The sequence below is a fragment of the Phyllostomus discolor genome, chromosome 8 (assembly GCF_004126475.2).
Source record: "Phyllostomus discolor isolate MPI-MPIP mPhyDis1 chromosome 8, mPhyDis1.pri.v3, whole genome shotgun sequence".
NCBI classification, from domain to species: Eukaryota; Metazoa; Chordata; class Mammalia; order Chiroptera; family Phyllostomidae; genus Phyllostomus; species Phyllostomus discolor.
In genome coordinates, this window is record NC_040910.2 from 70,565,538 (window position 1) to 70,574,048 (window position 8,511).

General features: G+C 45.7%; 4 non-coding genes and 1 pseudogene across 4 annotated transcripts; 4 read left to right on the forward strand and 1 right to left on the reverse strand.

Annotated features, from left to right (window-relative positions):
- Nucleotides 1–237: 237 nt before the first annotated feature.
- TRNAT-AGU lies at nucleotides 238–311 on the forward strand. The gene has a single exon. It is a non-coding gene; the product is annotated as a tRNA-Thr (tRNA).
- A 3,129-nt stretch (nucleotides 312–3,440) lies between these two features.
- Nucleotides 3,441–3,512, forward strand: TRNAP-CGG. The gene has a single exon. It is a non-coding gene; the product is annotated as a tRNA-Pro (tRNA).
- Nucleotides 3,513–4,327: 815 nt separating this feature from the next.
- Nucleotides 4,328–4,399, forward strand: TRNAD-GUC. Its single transcript has one exon. It is a non-coding gene; the product is annotated as a tRNA-Asp (tRNA).
- A 343-nt stretch (nucleotides 4,400–4,742) lies between these two features.
- On the forward strand, nucleotides 4,743–5,713 carry LOC114515326 (annotated as a pseudogene).
- A 2,305-nt stretch (nucleotides 5,714–8,018) lies between these two features.
- Nucleotides 8,019–8,090, reverse strand: TRNAG-UCC. Its single transcript has one exon. It is a non-coding gene; the product is annotated as a tRNA-Gly (tRNA).
- Nucleotides 8,091–8,511: the final 421 nt, after the last annotated feature.

Below are 8,511 nucleotides of genomic sequence, written 5' to 3' on the forward strand. Positions count from 1 at the left end.
TCTCAGGAATCTTTGATTCAGGGTAGCTCCCCAACCACGCACTTTGGCGAGGGTTGAGTTCTTCCGTTTACTCCTTTCGGCATTGGAGGTACGAGGAAGTCCCATGGATGGATATTTGACTCCAAACCTATTTGGTATGTCAAAATTAACTTTAGAAAAATTCCGGAAAAGTTGATGTAGCCAGGCTCCAGCCTTATTTTCCTGTAGTATGGGATGAGAGAGGGTATTGTCAGCGTTGGCGCCGTGGCTTAGTTGGTTAAAGCGCCTGTCTAGTAAACAGGAGATCCTGGGTTCGAATCCCAGCGGTGCCTTTAGTTCTAATTCTAATGTCGCTTTTACTTTTGTCGTTGAATCCATATCTACTAATTCATTAATCAATTCTTTCATACCAGAGGACACAAGGGTTACACAGTTTCGCACTCGAGCATCCGGATTTCCTGCTGAGATGAGCTGCCAATCCCGTGAAGTGATGGCTCCAAAATTTTGATCTGTGACCAAGCTGGGAATCCCGAGGAGACCAACACCTTCTTTTTCCCTGTTGATGCCACACCCGCCTAGTGCTGGTGGGCCAGACCGAGCGACCACTGCCAACCCCGCGCGAGGAGCTGCTCCACCTCCCAGGCCATAACCCAGGATGTAACGGGATGGAGGGTGAATCTTCTATGTGCAGTTATCTTCATTTGCCTCCACATGATGGTAGTCAGGGTTAGGAGTTAGCAGGGATGACTGGCCTGGCAACATCTAGTTTCTTGCAGTAGGCGATGAAGGGCTGGGACCTTTTGAATGGGGTGGGAGTAGAAGAGTGAGCATTCTGGGTGGAGTCTCCAGACTCTTTGGAAGGGCAGGGCCCAATTGTGGAGTATTAAAGCTAGGCTGGTGAGGGTAGAAGTAAATGCTGTGGAGAAGGAGACAAGAAGTAAAATCTTGGGCTGTTGGCAGGACCTAACACTCCTTGGAAGATAGGCAGAAGGTCTAGACTCCATTCCTTAGCCTGAGAACCATGTCTGAGCAAAAATGTTGGCTTAAAGGAATCACTATGCGAAGGTGACAGACTAAATGCTGCAGCACCACTGAGACCAGAGAAGGTGACAGACTAAATGCTGCAGCACCACTGAGACCAGATTTATGCCAATCAGTGGGCTGCACACTGTGTGTAAATAAGTAAAGAAGGCACAGCTCCCTTTCTCAGAGAGCTCATAGGGAGGAAGACACAGTCACATCACAAAGTAAAGGTGTTGTGAGAACACAGAGAATAGAAGTGGCCTCTTACTGAGCCTGAGAGTGGAGATTAGTCAGGGGAGACTTTCTGGAGGAGATAAGCAAAGTCTTAAGGAGACCACGTGGAAATGTGCCATATGTTCTATTAAACAACTAGTGTACTACGTAACAACCACTGTTCTAGGCCCTGGGAATTCAGCAGGGAACAAAAAACAGAATAAAAATGTTTTAAAACTTAAATTATATAATATACTCAATAAATGCTACATAGTAGAATAACACTGGAATCAGAGTATGGAGTGAGGCTCAGGGGCGGGGGGGCGCGGGATTGGTTACAGAGATGTCAAAGGCTTGCACCAGTGGAGTTGTAGGAGAGATGGAGAGGAGAGGATGAATTTGAGACATGTTTACTATTAAAAAGCAATAGGAATCAGTAACTGATAGAATGTGTAGTCTGAAGGAGAAAAAAAATCAGGATGATACCAGGGTCCCAATTTAGTAAAAGTGCTGGAGGTGTAGGGTTGCTGCCATTGCAAATTCACCAAAAATATCGTTTCACTCTTTCCCACTCAATCTCTTTCAAACAATTGTTACTATTCAAAGCTATACCTTACAGCTCAATCTTTGTGTGCAAATTTTTGACTCCTGTCAAAATGTAAAATACATGCAACAAATGTTGAACAATGATCAGTTTTTTACATCTTAGTTCTTGGATTCCAAAAGTGGGGTCCATGGATGAGGGTTTCAGGATACCTGTGAATTCCCTGATATTGCATGGACTTTTCCAGGAAAAGTGTCCATAGCTTTCCTCATGATCTATAAGGGATTTAGGCCTCCACCTTTGTGAAGGTTAAGTGCCTGAGACCAAGGAAGAGAGAGGTGATGGGAAACTTGGAGGAAAGCTGGGGCAGAAGAGGTGGGAGACAGGAATTGGAAAAGGGTAGAAGGAAGGTGATGCCAGAAGATGATCCCTGAGTGCTTTTTTGCATCCACCTGAAAGCCTTGGAACACTGACTGGAAATGCCAAGCTGCTCTCTACTGCTCTCCCCGCCCCCCACATGGCCAGGAACCCCGAGAAAAGAGAAAGCAAAAAAGCTGAACCCTTCATTGAAGTTAGCCCCCAACCAAAGTATTTGTAGGTCAGTAAAGTAGGAAGGGACTGGCCCCACAAATTACAGCACTGGGAGATGGAACGAGATGGTTCGGCCCAGATATGCTTCCAGGCTGTCGAGTATTGAACGTGTCAGAATCCTGCTGGGAAGACTCCCTGGAGCTGGCAAGGAGCTGAGGGAAGGCAGACCGAAGGGCCTGTAGCTGAACCACCAGGTCCTGCCAGGAGTCGGGCAGTTCCCGAGTGAGACCATGGCAAATGTATTAAGCAGTCAGGTTCTAACTGGCTTTGAACCATACCAAGCAGGCACTTACCTTCTGGGTGTCTTAGGTGGCAAGTAAGGCGGTCTCCTTTCCGGTCACCCTAGGAGAGAACTGAAGAGTGGAGGCTAGACGGGAGAGTAAGAGTAATCTGATTTTACAGGCGGGAAGTGCTCGGACCAACACCGGTAGGAGTGTTAGGCGTCAGGGACCGTCCTGGTTGCAGGGCCTGGTGCCCCGCCCCACTCAGGCAATTTGGAAAGCTGATTCCCCTACCCCACCCCGCCAGCCTCTTCCGTGGGTCTTCTTGGCCCCAGGAATTATTCCACTACCATACAGTCTGGGAAAATTGGGTTACTAGATGATCCTGCCCTTTACTCCAGGAGGATGGACAGATGCAGGAAGAGAAAAAGGGGCTGGAGTTCACCTAGGGATTTCAGGGCTCATGAACTGTCCCCAACCAGGCAACCTCATCTCTGTCTTCAAAGCTACGCGCCCGGGCTCTGGGTCCAAGGATGGCGGGCGGAGGCGGGAAGAGTCAAGGCCCCAAGTTATGGAATGGCAGCGAGATAGTGACTGGTGGGAGCGGGAACTCGGGTGTTCAAGGCAGCCCTGGAGGGCTGCCCGGGAGTGAGACCGAAATCACTCTCTTCCACTTCCTCGATGTTATTTCCTGGGAAGAGTCGGAGCTCGCGGACCCCGAGCAGAGAGATATACCCAGACCCCTGCATCAGCGGGGCGGAGGGTGACTGAGCACACTGCTTGGGGCGGTTCCACAGAGACTTGCGACCCTAAGATCGAAGCAAGCCTAGTGCGACCTCTAAAGGTGTCCGCAGTCAACATCTCGCGCGGGCTCGTTGGTCTAGGGGTATGATTCTCGCTTCGGGTGCGAGAGGTCCCGGGTTCAAATCCCGGACGAGCCCTACTTTGAATTTTGCGGAGACTATGGTACTCCTAGGTACTTGCTACAATACTTGTACGTACTTGGTACTTCTACGCCTCTGGAATGGAAGTGCAGAGAGCACTTTTGTTCTGAGTGGACATCCTCAATGCAGGAAGAAGCTAACGGTGCGGAGTCCTCCAGGACGTGCCAAGAACACCGCAGACACATCCGGAGTAGACTGGACAACACAGGATCTCTGCTCCCCTCTTTTCTGTTTGGTGCGCTTTCAAGTCCGCGAGGGCCTGCTTCCGGCTCGATTGATGCTAGTCAACCTGTAACTGTGGATAACAGTAGAAAGGGCTGGGGCTTATTCAGGGGTGTTTTGGAGAGAACCCAGGGACTCGGAACTCAGGTCTCTGCAGCCTTGGAGGCTTCTGTCTCGGTCGCTCCTGCTCGTTTCCGTCCTTCTGGGGATTCGCCCTCAGTTGTGGTTTAGAACAGCGGTCCCCAAACTTTTAGGTAGCAGGGACCGGTTTTTCCAAGGACTAGCGGGGGAGAGGGAGAGGTGGGGGGCGGCGGGGAACGGTAGGCAGAGCTCAAGCGGGTGTGGGTCAGGGGCGGAGTTCAAGCGAGGTTCTTTCACGGCTCTGTTCCTAACAGGCTACGGAACGGTATCAGTTCGTGGTCGGGGGTGTGGGGGGGCGGTTAGGGACCCCCGGTTTAGAGCGTGGCTAGGTTTCTGGTCTGTATTTCTCAGCGGTTAGCAGGACAGAATCCTCGGGAACCTCGCTTTAGCACACTGAGCTCAGTGGAAAAATCATATCAAGGATGTGGAAACCCACTCTTCTACAGTCTTCCTCGTTAGTATAGTGGTGAGTATCCCCGCCTGTCACGCGGGAGACCGGGGTTCGATTCCCCGACGGGGAGATGTCTAATTACTTTTTTTCATTTCTTCTAATCCTACTTATTTAGAAAGTACTCTTCATCCTGAGCCCTCAGATGGAAGTAAAAAGAAGGCGAGAAAGAAAATAAAGGGACTCGGGGCGGTCCTTGGTACCAGTGGCCACAGGAATTGGAGGGTGGCAGGAGCAAGTTGCGCTGGGTGCTAATCCATAGAAGAGACAGCGCGCATGGCTGCAACTCCCGGTTGCTCACACCTTTCACTGGACGGCGTAGAAGACCTGCGTGAGGGTGTGAGCGGAGGTGAACCTAGAGTGATAGCAAAGAGGAATCAGTGCAGTGGGCCTGCTAGCTGGGATTTGAGGAGTGAATCATCTTGCCCTCCAGCACCAGCAACATTTCTCTATCCTGTGATCTGTTAGGAGGGGGTAAGGTGGTCAACTTTGCTGCGCATGCCTTTGCACCAGGCACCCTAGTAACTGTTAGGAGTTCTCGCCGTCCTAGTAAGTGCCATTCTTTCTTCATACTTTCTAAACGAAAGGCTTAATCTTCATGGGAAAATTGGGTGTTTGCTAAGTATTCCAGGATCTACAGTTATGGTCATTCATGCTCCAAAAGAAGAGGAGATGGAGACTTTAAATGAAATGTCTCACATGCTCCGGAATCCAGGTTTTGTGGTATTTGCGACACTTATGGTCATTGTGTCTTTGATATTAATTTTCGTGATGGACAGACAAACATTCTCTGTACATAATCTGTTTTCTGATTGGAGCGTTTTCTGGCTCCTGTATTAAGGGCCTGGGCATTGGTATCAAAGAACTGTTTGCTGGGAGCCTCTGCTGGACACCCCCATCGCCTGGGCTCTGCTGCTGAGCCTCACGGTGTGGGCGGGCACGCAGATCAACTACCTGAACAGGGCGCTGGACATACTCAACACTTCCATCGTGACTCCAGTCTACTAGGTCTTCTTTACATCAGCTTTAACTTGTTCAGCTTTTCTTTTCAAGGGGTGACAGGGTATGCCTGTTGATGATGTCATTGGTACTTTGGCTTTTGTACAATCATTGTGGAAATATTCATGTGGTATGTCCTTAAACACCTCAGCTTTTAGTCTGCAAGTCGTCCTTCCTGTGTCTTTTCAAAAAGTTGAAAAAGCAATGAACGGCAATCTCACTTATATGTATGAAGTTATTAATAATAATGAAGAAAGTTTAACCTGTGGAATTGAACCTGGGAGAACTGATGAAAACATCTCCCAAAGAATGAAAATTTGACAGCTTTTTAAGAAAGATGTAATTATGTCCTGGCTCGTGTAGCTCAGCGGATTGAGTTTGGGCCTGCGAACCAAAGGGTCACTGGTTTGATTCCCAGTCAGGGCATATGCCTAGGTCGCAGGCCAGGTCCCCAGTAGGGGGTGTGTAGAAGCCAACCACACATTGATGTTTCTCTCCCTCTCTTTCTCTCTCCCTTCCCTTCTCCCTAGAAATAAATAAATAAAATCTTTAAAGAGGAAAAAAGAAAGATGTAATTAAAAGTTTAATCTGTAACTGTTGTTATAAGGTGAATTTGAATTTCAAAAAAACCCACAAAATAGTATCCATTATGTTTTTTAAAAAGTCTTTTTTATTGATTTATAGGGAAAACTATTGTGTTTATGTCATTTATACTCAGAGTAAAACTAAGATAAATATATTGATAATTTCTTATAATTTAGTATAAATAGTAGTTCGATTTAGGGTACAAACACTAGTTTTTGGATAAGGAGAAAAGTAAGTCAAACTAGAGTAAAAGAATGCTTCACAGGGGAGCAGGCATTTGTCCTGTAACTTTAAGAATGCATACAGCCCTGGCCAGGTAGTTCAGTTGGTTAGAGCATTGTGGCAATACGCTAAGGTTGCACAAATGAGTGGAACAACAAATTGATGTTTTTCTCTCTATCTCTCTCTTTAAAAAGTAAGTTTAATTAAATTTTTTTAAACCGTATATAGTTTCAGTGGTGAGACAGTTATGCCATTTCAGGAATGGGGTCATTATCAGGAAAGGCAAGCTTGAGTGAAAGTTGTGTAGAATCAAGGGTCCATGTCACTAATGTCATGGGAGCAAGCTTGATAGGGTGGGAACCTTTTGAAAATCAAGACTCAGGTTGTAAACTGATATTGAAATACGGAGGGCACAGAATATTATGCTGAGAGGTTTTACAACAGGTAATCAAACCATTTTTTTTACCCAGATAACATTGTCATATCTGTGCTTCAGCAAGTTATCAGTGCCCACATGAAGAAGATTTTGAGACAAATTGGGGCAGAGGATAACATTTTTAATAATCTAAATGAGTAGACATGAGTATCTGTAGCAATGAAAAGGGAAGTAAAATAAAAGGGCCTTTCAGAGGTAGTATTTATGGGATTTGGTTAAAGATGTACTATGAGGTTTGAAGATATGGGAAAATTGAATACTGTTATATTCAATTTTATTTCTGCTTTATTGAAAGTACATTGATATCATCAACTGGGAGAAGTATCAAAAAAAGAAGCAAGTTTTAGGAAAAAGATGAAAATTTGTTAGAGATAGAATTTAACTCTAAAGAGACTAGACTTTCTTGTCACTTAGTTTCTTGCTCCTATGATGGGAATGGAGAAAATTGTCACAGGAGGGATGAAAGAATAGAGAAAGGATGAGTTTTGTGCTTTCAACTTTGAGAAGCACCTACATTTAAGATATTCCTATTGACTATTGGAGGAAAACTCAGTCACTGAAGAAGACAAAAAAAATTGACCACATTAAGAGAAGAATCAGGAAAATAAAATGAACATAATTTTAAGGAGGAGGAATTTTATGGCCAAATGATACAGAGAGTGTACTTCTAAATACTGAAAAATAATCTAGTGTTATGAAATTTCATCCAACTAAAGGAAATTGGATAACAGGTTTGACTTGATATATAAAGAAAATCTAGTGGTGCACGTGTTAAATTAAAATACTATATATAATTTCCTATTTAAGTAAAGAAAAAAGAAAAGAGAAGAGACGAGTATCGATAGTTTGTCCTGACCCTTGAGCTCACATTCTAAATTTCAAGTTTATGTCTTACTTCGAGTAACTTGCATTGTGGCTAAATTGGCCATTATATTTTCCATTCAATATGTTCATTAGTCATTATTCTCACCGTTCCGTAGGCTTATTAGGTGTGTTCGTGGACGATAAATTTAAAAACACAGATGGGCAACAGCACAAAACTGTACAGCTCGTGTAATCCAGCTGCCAGCCTTGGCCTCCTGCGTGGTGCTTCCTCCCTGGCATAAATACGCGTTTCCAGTCTCAGCTTGAAATTGAGCAATCAGCTTTTTGCCCACAGCCACGCGCGGTCCCGCGCCCGCGCTCGGCACCAGCCAGGGAGTTGAGACCAGGTTTTTCTATTGCTTTCGCCTCCACTCTTTTGTATCTGTGGCTACAGCTATCAATCAACACAGAGCCAGAAATCCCGGGCGGAGATTACAGCTCACTCGTTTAAGTGTGAAGCAGTGAATGGGCCATCGCACCGGGGTCTCGGAGAGCTGCATACCTTAAGCAACTCTCTCACACTTGGCACTGGGGCCATGAAACGTAGGAGGAGAAAATTTTTTTTTGTTTTTTAAAACGCAAAGTTTGCGTTGGCCGGGAATCGAACCCGGGTCAACTGCTTGGAAGGCAGCTATGCTCACCACTATACCACCAACGCCAACGAAATATTGAGTTTCTCTAACTTACTTAAGGCTTATATAGATTGTTGTGGTTGCGGCCTGTGAAATGATTCTGGAGTCGAATTCGGGTGTAGTCAAGTGTGGGTACGAACAACGCCAAGACAGAAGAAAGACGCCTGTTATTTTCGAAACACGCACGAATGAGAGGCTGGACTCCATCACCGCTAGTGCGCTCCAATTACACCATGAGAGACTATGTGGTTATACCCAGTCTACAGATGAGAAACCTAGGTAAAGGGGGTTTCTGAGTCTCTGGCAGAGTTGGGATTAAATCGAAAATTAGTCTAAGGTGCCAAAACTACGGCGACACCGTAATGGCTTTATGATCCTCAGAAATAAATCCCGAGACACAAAATCGCTTCTATATTGAATGAGATCAATATGTCCCAAGGTCAAAAA